This window comes from Pinus tabuliformis, chromosome 2_1 (assembly GCF_031772625.1).
Source record: "Pinus tabuliformis cultivar Carrire ecotype Pingquan chromosome 2_1, CPIR1, whole genome shotgun sequence".
NCBI classification, from domain to species: domain Eukaryota; kingdom Viridiplantae; phylum Streptophyta; class Pinopsida; order Pinales; family Pinaceae; genus Pinus; species Pinus tabuliformis.
The window spans coordinates 463304368-463318194 of NC_142299.1; positions in this window are offsets into that span (position 1 = coordinate 463304368).

Consider the following 13827-nt stretch of genomic DNA (forward strand, 5'->3'; position numbering starts at 1 on the left):
TCTACATACCATTTTGCAGCATCTCCAGTGATCATGTGTTGGAACAACCGAAGACGAATGGATTCATCGATAATGGAATTGGATGAACACCACATGTAGAAGGAGCAGACATGATTGGCAGGGTCCTCTCCATAAATACCCTCAAACTTTGGGATGTCAGAGGGAATATTAGTTGGCATAGTAGGCCAACCAGCATCATGGTGTATAGGATCATTTATCAACCGGCTAAAATTCGAGAGACTTAACACAACCATAAAAAGGAGCATGAGGGTTGCCGGAATGATTCCTGAGATTATTCCACTAGATGTGACCACCAGGGTAGAACCAGAGCCAACACCAAGTTGGATTCTTACACTAGTTGGGGGTCTAGACATGGTGACGATATGCGATGAAGGAGGTGCAGAATCAGATGAACAAGGAGAAGAGTCAGTATGGGGACTCAGGGGACTATGAACTCGAACCCTACGGGGAGGAGTAATATGTCCAAGCGGAAACTGGGGATGAAGGGTTAAGAGTCTTCGCGACAAATGCCTTAGTGGTGCAATGGTGGTAAGACACATGTGACACGGAAATGGTGAAGGGAGATCAACAATATGCCTTTCTCTCTGTGTGGGGAGATAAATTAATTATGTTAAGTCTTGGCTTAGCAGTGTAAACCAATCTCCCTTCTCTTAAGGTGTGCTTGTGTGTGCAAGTGTGTTTATTAATTAAGCCCAGATCGTGTTTGGAAAAAAAAAGAAAAAAGATTGTTGAGCATGAACTGAAATTAACAACAACAAATGAACAACAAATCAATTAACTAAACTCCACCCAAACTGGGTTTGCAAACACTATGCTGGTTGGTGGCGAAATCAACTGAAAACACACTAAAAAGGTCAAGGGATCTAAGTGTTAGTGTTATTGTTGGCTTGATGGGCCCTGACCCAGGTTCAACATTAGTCAGCCAAGAAAATCCCTACACTACTGGCCCTTTCGGCATCAATCCATGGAGCACGAACTGAAGTCTTACCTGAAGCAGTATGGGGAGATGCAGGAACCAAGTTTCTGCACCCTGAGATGGTAGTGATGTCACTTTATACCTTCAAACTGTCTTCACGTAGATCGATAAGCCTTTTAGGGCTTATCGATATACTTCTCTTATTCATCCTGTAGACCTCCGCAAAGGTCTATGATCGTCCTTTGTGTACCCTCAACAGGTGATTCAGGCACTTACGCGCCTCTGTAACAACTCTTACTGTTGTATTTACCCAGATTATCTTAAATATTGGATAAATTTAACATGCGTTACGATTATTTTTGTGTAAACATATATTCTTACTTGTGTTCATATAACAAAGAGAAACATATAGATTCGTGCATTAATACAACATTAAAACATAAACCCAATGTTCAACATAACATAATCGCATGCATTTATAACATAAGTAAAATAGTTCAATTCCAAAATACTTCTCTTTATTGATAATTCAGATCTTTTTTACAGACCCTAACTACCCTGCGCACACACCTGCAGGGGTTCGCGCACTCGGCTGTGGACTTCTACCCTAGGCCTCTGTGCACACAGTTGTAGAGCCTCTTTCCTACACCAAGACTCATCGCTCTTAGCTCTCACATACCCATTACATCAATTCACACTTTTATCTCCCCTAAAAGACTCTTCTAAGACTTCTTTTTATACAATCCCATGGTTCACGGACCATGGGTAGATCTCTTAAAGCTGACATGGCTTACAAAAAAGAAGGGCGGAAACCCTTAATGACTCTTTACATCTTCGTGCTCTACGATCACAAAATGCGAAGACTTTACATTCTTTATACAAAAACTTGGGCTTTTAAACTCAAAATTGACTCTAGGGGGCTCGTTCCCAACAGGCCCCCAACAAAAATATGGTGACTCGCCCCCGAGTCACTCTGTTGGCCTAGGGATCTTGTCGCGAATACCTCCTTGCTCCACCTGTACCACTGCAACTTCGACGTTGCACTGCGTCGCCGCTTGCTTAACCTGCTCGACCAGCTGCTCCGTCGCTCGTCTTGCGCTATTTGCCTGTATTTTTTGCAGTGTTTCCTACAGACTAGCCAACTTTCCTTCAATGGTGGTCATGAGCACATATGCTTCATCTAACCAAGGCCCTATTCTGGCCTTGAGAATGCCTTCTTTCCACTGTGCTGTGTCCACTTGTTCCTTTAGTGCCTTTACTTCTTTCAGCTTCGCTAATCGCTGTGTAATGGCGATGGTGCATGTCGTCGCTTTGACTTCATCATACCTCTGCTGTAGTTCCCTCGCCTTTGTTTCTAGCTTCTGCAGGTTGGGATCCTCCTACAGACTGGTAACTACTTTGAGACCCTGCTCGAAGAGCGCAGTGCAATCCTTCACTCCGGCATCGACAACTGCAACTGCATCCTTAGCGGCTGCCTCACACTACTCTCGGACTTCTGGTGGAGTCGAACGCTGGGCCCTCCACTCGAGCTCGGTGATCTTAAGGTTAAGCTCAAACTAAACCTTAGCCAGCTCTGTCCTTGCGTCGCAAACACATGCAATGAGCTTTCAAATTCTGACATTGACTGACGCATCTTCTGGGATATTCAGCTCCAGAATAGTCTTGCATGCCTCAGCTACTACAACTGTGGTGTGCTCATTCTTCTCCGTGATATTCTTAAGGAGATCAATCACAAATGTCTTCTCAACAAATATTTTGGCATTGTTAACCTTCTTCTCGGTGATCACATTTAGTGCGTGCTGTTCTCGAGCCCGTAGTTCCGCGATCACACTGTCTTGCAGGGTGTGAAGGAATTCACTTGGAAACGCGGCCAAGATTAACATGACCTTCTTTAGAGCAATTACAGTGGCCTTGTAAGTTTCCACTTCTCTAGTCAATGCTCCGTTCGACAGCACGACGGCCTAGGATCCAAGGAGCAGACCAGCTCCACTACATCTAAGGTTCGAGGTGCCAAGCTAGTTGACGCCACACTGCGCTGTCCCACATCGATCTGCACTTGAGCGGCATGGATCTGTAGCTAGCATAGACTTGTCTGAATGGCGACCAGGGCTTGCTTTTGTTGCTTCTCGAACTGCTGCAATAGTTCTACTATCGCGTCCCTCACTATTGTTGGCTTGATGGGCCCTGACCCAGGTTCAACATTAGTCAGCCAAGAAAATCCGTACACTACTGGCCCTTTCGGCATCAATTCTCAGAGCATGCACTAAAGTCTCACTTGAAGCAACAAGAACCAAGTTTCCGCACCGTGAGATGGTAGTGATGTCACGTTATACCTTCAATATGTCTTCACACAGATTAATAAGCCTTTTAGGGCTTATTAATATACTTCTCTTATTCGTCCTTCAAACCTCCATGAAGGCATATGATCATCCTTCGCGTACCCTCAATAGGTGATCCAGAAACTTACACACCTCTGTAACTACTCTTACTGTTGTATTTACCCAGATTATCTTAAGTATTGGATAAATTTAACATGCATTACAATTATCTTCATGTAAACAAATATTCTTACTTGCGTTCATATAACAAAGAGAAACATATAGATTCGCACATTAATACATCATTAAAACATAAACCCAATGTTAAACATAACATAATTGCATGCATTTATAACAAAAGTAAAATAGTTCAATTCCAGAATACTTGTCTTTATTGATAATTCAGTTCTTTTGTACAGACTCTAACTACCCTGCGCACACAATTGCAGGGGTCCGCGCACTAAGCTGCGGAATTCTACCTTAGGCCTCTGTGCACACATCTATAGAGCCCCTTTCTTACGCTAAGACTCTTCGCTCTTAGCTCTCACAGACCCATTACATCGATTCACACTTTTATCTCTCCTAAAAGACTCTTATAAGACTTCTTTTTATACAATCCCATGGACCGCAGACCATGGGTAGATCTCCTAAATCCGACATGACTTACACAGAAGAAGGGCGTAAATAATGACTCTTTACATATTCGCGCTCCGTGGCCACAAAATGTGGAGACTTTACATTATTTATACAAAAAATTGGGCTTTTAACCCCAAAATTGACTCTAGGGGACCGGTTCCCAATAGTGACTAGGATCAAATGACACAAGGTTGTTGGAAAGTGGTGCAACAACAACAAAAACTAGAGAGGAAGATCGTTGCAAAAATATAGGGAGATGGGTGTAAAACATAGGGCAACCAATGGGACCTTAAGGCAAATGGCCAAACAAAGTTTAAGATGAAACTTTGGATGGAAACAACCTACCTTTGAAGATCTGAAACAAAGGGTACAGATCTAGAAAATATGGCTGAAAGGGTTGCAGAAACTCTGAATTCTTACTCAGCTAAACTCCTCCTATAAAGGTGGAAGCGTATTAGAAGCCCTAAGGGGCTAAATTCCACTTGGACAAGTAAACTAGAGTGAAACCCTAAAAATCGTAGATACTGACCTGTTTTCAGGGATATCACACTTTTTGGGCTGAAAGGTGTGCTCTGGACTCCAGATTGCACTTTTTGGGCACAAAAGTGTGATTTTTGCTCCTTGATTCCCGGTCGGGAAATCTCGTAAAAAGTTGTCGTCTCTGTCGCGACTGGTTCCTGTGACCTACGGAAAAGACCAGAAAACTTCGGGAAGTTAGAAATTTGACAGATCTAGGGTTAAAAAGCTAGTAAAAAAATTAAGAGATTGGAAAAAGAAGAAACTATAAGCTGAAAACTGAAGGTCACCCAGGTTTCTGGATCTGAAGTAAAAAACCAGTGGAGCCACTAATTTTGTTGTAGTGTTTTCTCCTTAAAGGTGTACAAAAAGAAAACACTTAAGATTGTGGATGACAAACAGTCTCAACAATATAAATGACTGCTAAACATTGTAGATCTACAACAAATGATAGAAACAAAACCCGCCAAAGTCCTGATCTATGCCACAATCATAGTTAAACAACAAAATGAAACAATAATAACTCCAATCATCCAATGGAAACCAGATATACAAAGAATATATTTTATTATAACACCTGTGAAGGGAACAAATAAATGTTACCAGTCCCCCTCTATGGGATGGGTTCTTGGCTATCCTCACATGTCTCTAGCTTTTTTATAGAGTCTCTCTCCTCTATAATTTGTAATCCCAACAAATAAAATTTTTGAGCTCAATGGGAACTCAAATGGAAAGAAAAATGGTGTGCGACAATGATAATAATCAGAGTTACAATAGTAAGTGCAACAACGAAAATGATCAAAAGTGAATAACGAATGGAAAACCCTTCTATTTATAAAAAAATATTGAGTTATCTTCGAATAATGAGCAATAATAAAATATTATTAACCCCATTCTTGGAATAACCACTTGGAATATTTTATTATATTTGGTTAGGAGGGAAAAAGTATTTAAATTTTTATTTAGAAATAATAAATAAATAAATGATTTATTTATCATCTCAAGAAATTGGTTAAGGAATAATAAAAAAATAATGATTTATTTAATTATTCTCGAGGGATTTAGTCAATTTCGACAAGGAATAATAATTAATTAATTATTCCTAGAGAAAAATAAAATAATTAATAACTTATTTGTTTATTTTTCATAATTGGGTCAAATATGACAGGGAATATTAATTAAACAATGGTTTAATTAATTATTCCTAGAAAATAACTAAATATTTAATTATTCTTCATGGGTTTAATTATAAATTACTTAACAAATGTGGTTTATTAGGTAATTTTTCAAAGTGAAAGCAATTTTACTATGGTAAAATTGGACTTTCATGGTGTACTTCGACCCACCTAGTAAGTTAGGCTAGATGATCAATAGTGTCTATTCATTGCCATGAGCATGCTATGAGTGATATGATGGTTTTAAGGCGGGGATATGACTTGGTTTTTGTATCTTTCGATGCGAACAAGCCTTGCCAATGGATGGACTGCCCAGGATGGGGGTGTAATCAGAACTTGGAAGGTGAGCGACTGCACGAAAGGGGTGACCGGAGTGCCCGAGGGAATGTGTAGCAGAGAAGGGAAGGGATGAGATATATTTGTTTTGGTCATGAACATTGCGATATGAAATCAAATGCACATTCGTGGTGCACCCTGGAACAATGAGCTGGTAACTGTTCACTAAGAGGACAAGTGGCACAAGATTATAACGCTAGACATTGGATTCGGATTTGACTTTGTTGTGGATTCTGGACTTCCTGGGAAGGAGGTGAATCCTAGTATTACTTTAAGGGTGGAGGTGTGAGCCTCTAGATTCCCTTGTTGCATATGCAAACATATTATCCTTTTATTTGTTGGTTGAGCAAATGTGCATATGTGTATATTATTGTAAATATTGTATCTGGCATGTTCATAAAGCTCCATAGACAGTATGATTACTTTTTTGGTTGAAGCAAATGCGTATGTGTGTATATGTGATTATTATTGTAAATACCTTAATGAGTTATGTTATAAAGCTCCAGTAAATGATATGATTGTGATGTTTCAGCAATGGTCATTGTAAATATTGCAACGAGCTGTGTTATAAAGCTCTATGGGCAGTATGTTTGTTTTCAACAATCTTGTTGATTATAAGTCTTGTTGAACACTGAGGACGGTGTTCCCCCAAGGGGAGGGTTTTGTATCAGCCCTGGTGAAAATTCCATGTAAATAAATATATAAGGCCACGGTGATGGGACACATATTCAAATTTGAATGGCGGGTGAAACATCCTAGTGGTTATTGATTCAATTTATTATGGCTAAGGAAATTGACAAAGGTAATTGCTAAGGCTTTGGAAAGGCAAAAAACATTTATTGGCATTTTATTTATGAAAATAATGAAAATTAGGAAAAAAAGGAGGTGAGAAAGGTCACAGGTTGCATGTGAGGAGGAAAATGAAGAAAAAAGAGGCCTCGTTAAGAAAAAAGGCCTCTGAGGATCAGTGGGCAAGGCTTGGTTAGTTCAGTTTTGGAGCTCTCTCATTATTCTCTCTCTCTCTCTCTCTCATAATCTTGGACAGTTAGAGTTTTCTTGGAGCACTCTTAGTGGGTGTGACATAATTGGATTATTGGAGCAAGAAGGAAAGGGAAGAAAAAGAGGGTATCAGGATCAATAGCTACATCATATTTGCTTGCAGGTACCGAGTTGCATGTATGTTTACTTCACTAGTTTTGGCATGCATGTGGTTTATTGTTCGTGATCTGTCATTGGAATGGAGGATGACCTGGATTGACAGTGGATTGCCTAATCTTTCCATTCCTAGATAGCCATGGAGATTGTGGGTTTATTTCCTTGTTTTGTTTTGGTTGGTTGTCATGTTCCCTTTAGTTTGGGTTGAGTTACTAGTCTTGGAGCCTTGGTTGGACAAACGCTATGAAGCCCTGTAACGGCTTGGGTTGAGTTATTAGTCGTGGAGCCTTGGTTGGAAAAACACTTTGGAGTTGTGGAACATCTTGGGTTGAGTTACTAGTCCTGGAGCCTTGGTTGGACAAACGCTCTGGAGCCCTTGGTGGTTGAGTTACTAGTCTTGGAGCCCTAGTTGGACAAACTCTTTGGAGCCCGGTAAAAATTGTGGGTTGAGTTACTAGTCCTAAAGCCTCAGTTGGACAAATGCTTTGGAGCTGGGCATAAGATGTGGGTTGAGTTACTAGTCTTGAAATCCGTGTTGGAACAAACTCTGGAGCCCTAGAAGGCTTCCAGAAAGACCGATATGATGTTGATTTTGTGATGTCTGACCGTGAGTTGGAATCACTATTAGATGGGTTGAGGTGGTTGGCCTCTGGAAGCCCTGAATGGTTTTTAATTGATGTGTTTTATGAGATCCTACATTCATTCTTAGAATATGGCACGAGGTTGAATGGCTGAAGAGAGATTTGACTCAGCCATTCTATGGTCAAGTGGAACGTGGAAGTCCCATCCCGGGTTTGGATTTTGCATCATTAATGAAAGGTTATTTCTCATGGTATTTCTATGAGTATTATGATGGATTATATGTCGTGTATATGACTATGATTTTGTTAGGTTGATGGGTCCTGACCCAAGTTCAAAGTTAGTTGCACCAACCAACAAAACCCTAAAATGTTGGCCCTTTCAGTAAAAACCTATGTAGTGCAGGTTGTAGTCTCACTTGAAGTAGTATTGGGGGATGACAAAACGTTATTTTTGCATCCAGAGGTTAGTGTGATGGGTTCCTGCGGCTTCTAGGGCTTAGTTTGGTCTTCGCAAACCCTATTCCTTCCAAAACAGATAATTGCAGTAATTCATATAAACATAACATATGCCTTCGCGAAGGCCTTCAAACATTCATAACGTCAATAAATTAAGCTGATATACCACTTTCGCTCATTCATTAAGCATTTATTCATATAAATTCATATACAAAGTGAAAATAAAGAAAATGGAGAAGTAATTACAGATGCATAAATACACAAATCATGGCTCAAAACTATATTTATTAGATGTATTCTTTTAGTTACAGACTCTTCTTCCATGCGCCCTCAGCTGCAGGGGCCCTCACACTCAGCCTGCAAACTTACCAAGGTCTTCATGCACTCAGCTACAGGAGCCTTCCCCTTCGCCTAAGTACAGGAAACAGACTTTCCTGCCTTCGCTCACTTACCCATACAATGATCTTATAGTTATATGTTTTTTTCCTAGACTCACCATGACTCTTTTATATATAGCCTTCGCTTTTACAATACCATGGTCTGCAGACCATAGGCGGGTCTCAAAAATCCTTATCTTCTAACCACCTAAGGGACTAAATCCCCTTTGATTCTTATGACCTTCGTGCTTTGCTTCCGCAAAATGTGAAGACTTTACACTTATACAAAAAGTTAATTCCAAAATTTGACCCCAGGGGGCCCTGTCCTCAATCCCTTCATGCTCCGGTGTTTGTTGTGTGTCTGAATCCTCAACATTGATGGTGGCCTGCAACATTGTGGTCCCATGTGTTGCTCCCTCTTTTTCAGCTGCTTCCTTTTCTCTGGCAGCAACTTCTTTCCGCTATGCAGGTTTCTCCTAGGTGGAAGCCTTCTGTGCTTCCCTCTTTTTCTCTGCTTCCATCGTCTGCGCAATGGTATCTTCCACGACCTGACTTATAACTGTGCCAACATCTGACAGGGTAAGCCATTCACTTGGCCACTTGCTCACGATTCCAGCTATGTCTTCCTCGGTCACTAGGTATGGCAACTTGTGCCATGTCTTTCTGGGATCCCTCCTTGCGCGAACATGCATATTATGGAAATATTCCTTGAAATCAACTATGGGTTCATTCTGCACGTATAGTGTGGGTGACAGCCTCGGCCTCTAGCTAATCGCCATCTGCAAATCCATCTCGAGTAGGACCCAAAATATCTTCACCTTAGTGACGTGCTCAAGGTCCTTTATAGCCCAGAGCAAAGCGAAATTCGCTGCCTCTGGAAGGTCCGACTCATGGGGAGGAAGTTGACTATTTTTCAGAGTCCTACATGCACCAGAACTATCAGCAATAACAATCAGGCATCATGAAACACCTCGCCCTCATCATGGGCCTCCCTGCAGTTCTCCAAGAATTCCTTACATAAGTATTGAGCCCAGTTATACTGGACTCCTTTGGTGCACTGCGCAACCAAAGAGATGACGGGTGTTGGAACTTCGTCTCCGTAGCACTTACGCATGATCTTGCCCGCTAATACCTGTATGACAAACTGCACCACGTGATCCGAGATAGAGCGGATAAAATATATGCACGACTTCTTTATTAGGCCAAACTCACTCTTCATTTGGTCCGCGAGTTTCTTCTCTTGCATTTTTCCCCCAAACGCTTTTGTTAGATCCACTCCTTGATAGGGCAACAAGGTGATCTGGTGAACCAGCATGTTTGTGATCGAGATGCGTTCTCCCAACCGCAGACACCCATTGTGCACTAATGTGAGAAATTAGCACACACAAATGATCTTTATGTTGGTGCAACTGAAATGAGGCACCAAGAGCATGTTTAGGAGCCTGCGGCCCCAACACCAGCTACCCACTTCGTCGAATCAAACCTCATAACCTCTAGTTCTTCATAATATACCTTAGACAGGTATTTGGTTGGCACTAACTGAGGGAACTTCTCGTGATCCCCTGAGTCGTAATCCTCCATTTTCAGGGTTAGTATGCGGGCTAACAACGCACCCTCAAACACCACCTTCTCCAGTAACAGTGGTGTAGACACCATGAATTTTGCATTGTCTGGATATTTAAGCACTTTAGCTGTGGCCTTGCACGGTGGGATATAATTCTGCAGCTGAGTCATCGGTTCACCCTCCTTGGAATCAATCTCCTCTATGCCTCCACACAATTCTTCCTCCTCCAAATCCATTGGTTCATTCGGCTGCTAAGATCGATCCATCTTCCCCTTCTGGTAGATTTCTAGCGGACTTTCCATGGTGACTCCCTAACTAGGACCTGCTGCGGTTTCTTTTGCTTCTTATTTATCACCTTGGAAGAAAAAGGCTGAGGAACAAAAGGCTTAGGTTTGGGAGACCTAGGCGCCATAGTCAGAAATCTCACTGGGGCAGATGGTGTTGCTTTCGTCTCAGGGGGAGTTGCAGTCATCTTGTCAAAGATTATCTTACAGTGCCAATCAGGCAAGTTGGCGAACTCTAGCTGTGAAAGAATTTCCTCCCAAATTGGCCGAGACATATAGTGCAGCATTTGGCACAAAGCAAGGTAAAAAATCTCAATACAAACTCTCAGGAAGAAAAGTGTTTAAATGCAGGGTGGCATGCCGTATTTATAGCCGCATTTCAATTTGAATCCAAATGTTCCCTCCAATTTCCTATCATTAATGCATATTTGGCGGCAGATTTCCAAAGATATGCTTGATAAATGCATCTTCCCCGCTCATTCCAATGGAAATTCCACCATCCAATCATCTACAGTGCTTCCAACGATCACTTTTTGAGTAGGCCATGTGACACAGGCCTTGTGGCACAGCTCAGTTAGCGCAACTCCCCCCACACCTTACTTCCCTCCATCGCACAACCCCATTACTTCAGCCTTGCCATTTTTGGGCAGTGTAGTTTATAGTCCCATACTTCCTTGTAGCTACTTAGGAGTACTAAGACTGCCCCACCATCATATAGTCATTGCACAGGGGCGAGATTACCCCTGTATAGTATCAAGGGAATTCCATTGACTTTTCTTGGAAATAATTCCCCATTCAGCTTCGCGAGTTGAATTACGCCTCCATCGATAATTTCCTTCACAACATAGGGTCCCATTCAATGGATTTGAAACTTCCTTAGGAATTTTGTAAATTTACTGTCATATAACAATGCCAAATCATCAATTTGGAAGGTGCATTGTTTTATATGGCAATCATGCCATGCCTTTTTGCGATCCTTTTGCACCTATTGATGAAACTATGTTAGGAAATGATCTTCTTCCAGTTCTACCAGCTACGCGAGATGCACCTCCATAGTATCACGATTAGCCATATTTGTCAATGCGGCAATCCGTATGCTTGGCACAATGTATTCCATGGGCATTACGACCTCCTGCCCATATACTAGTTGGAAAGGGGTTTGGCCTGTCAACTTTTTACAAGTTGTCCTATACACGCAAAGGACGACTAGTATGCGAACATCCAAGTCATTTTGCTTCGCGTTGCAAACCTTTGTCAAGGCATTGTCCAAGATTTTGTTGAAGGCTTCTACCGTACCATTAGCTTGAGGGTGATATGATGTGCTCTTCTGATGATATACTTGGAATTCCTCAAGCATCACAACAATTATTTCATTTAAGAAGTGCGTGCCCCTATCACTCATTAAAATTTTAGGGCAGCCAAACTGGGAAAAATAAACTCAAAGATGAACTTCACAACAGTAGATGCGTTATAGTCCTTTACAGGTTGTGCCTCCACCCATCATGTCAAGTATTCAGTTGTTATAATAATGTATCGCGCCCCGTTCTTTTCCCTGGTGGCTAAATTGGACCCACAAATTCTATTGCCCATTTATTGAACACCTGCAAGGTTATTTGTGGATTTAATGGCAACTCATCCCTTCACTTTGGTCTCCCTGTACTCTGAAAAGCATCGCTCACCCTACAATATATCTTTGAGTCCTTATGCATTGTTGGCCACCAAAGCCCTGCGCACAGGATCTTCTGGCAGTCGCTTTTTCTGCATAATGCCCGCCTTCTACTCCTCCATGCGCTTCTGCAAGAATGTATGACTGTTCATACTCCGGGACATATCTGCGTAGTATCTCATCAAAGCCCATTTTGTACAAGTGTCCAACAATCATAGAGAAGTTAGCCGCTCGGACCACCAATTATTTCTTCTGTTGCATCGAATATCCTTCTGCGGTTGTTCCAGTAGACAAAAACTAAATTATATCTGCGAAGTGATCGTCTGCAACATGAGCAAAAAAGAGTTTCGTGTTAGGTAACCCTTCTTCCAAACTTGTAGGCTCATCACCAGTATTGATCCTGGATAGGTGGCCAGGACCAACATTAAGGTGCCCAGGCTTCACAATCAACTCAAAATCATATTCTTGAAATAACAACAACCACCTGCAAATCTTCCCCCCCCAACACAGGTTTATTGACGAGATATTTTAGAGCAGAATGGTCTGTATACATTTTGAAGTGTGCACCTAATAGATAGTGTTGGAATTTCTGTAGAATGTACACCATTGCTAGTCCTTCACGCTCTGTAGTCAAGTAGTTCTTCTCCGCCTTTGATAATTTCCTACTCGCAAATGTTATAGGATGATCAATGTCTCCTTCACCTGGTTGGGTCAACACCACACCTAGTGCAATACAGGATGCATCCACATGAACATGAAACTCCTTTTTCCAATCTAGGAACACCAGAATGGGCGCAGTGACCATTTTTTCCTTCAAAATGTCTAAACTTCTTTGGCAATCTTTGTCCCAACAGAATGTTGCATCCTTCTTCAACAATATTTCCATTGGCATAGTTATTTGCACATACGCCTTGATAAACTTTTTATAATATCCAATATGGCCCAACGTTGTGCACAACTATTTTACGTTCTTCAGGGCTTCTAAATTGACAATGACAACTATCTTGGCAGGGTCTACCATCAATCCCTGCTTGTAAACCACATGTGTTAGGTCCCTATACTACTAGTGTAACCCCTTATTGTTATTAGTAAACCCCCCTTATTATATTGTTGTGCCCATGTAGTCCCCATATTGTTATTATTGTGCCCTTACATTATTATTGTTATGTCGGCTTTGATTATATTATGACCCCTTAGACTCCTATATATAGAAAGGAAGTCTTGTCATTTGTATCATCTAAGAATTGTTCATTTGTGTAATGTAAAGGAGGTTTCCCCCTCGAAGAGGCTGAATTCTAAGGCATTGATCTATATTTTCTATCTTTTTGTGAGCTGGTTTCATAACATTTGGTATCAGAGCTTTGGATTCTAGGGTTTCACTGCTCCAAACAGGTCATTGTGGAATTTTCGCTATATATATATATATATATATTTTTTTTTTTTTTGACGTTTCAGAAGCAAAAAAAAACCCATTTTAGACAAAATCTCGCTGAACCTCGGGTCCAAATTTCATATCTTGTCTCGCTATATTTTTGGACATAGGATATGAGGAAATTAGGGTTTTTGCAAGCTCTAGAATTTCATCTAAAATAGGTCATCATGGAATTTTCAATATAACTCTTTCGCTTTGAAGTTTCAGAAGCTAAAAAAAAACCCATTTGAGAGGAAATGGTCTGAACCTCGGCTCCGAATTTTAGATCCTGTCTCGCTATATTTTCGGCGATATAATCTGAGTAACTTAGGGTTTTTGCAGACCCCCGAATTACATTCCAAACAGGTAAGATTGGGAAAATCGTCATAACGTTCTTTCTGAGCATCAATTTGAA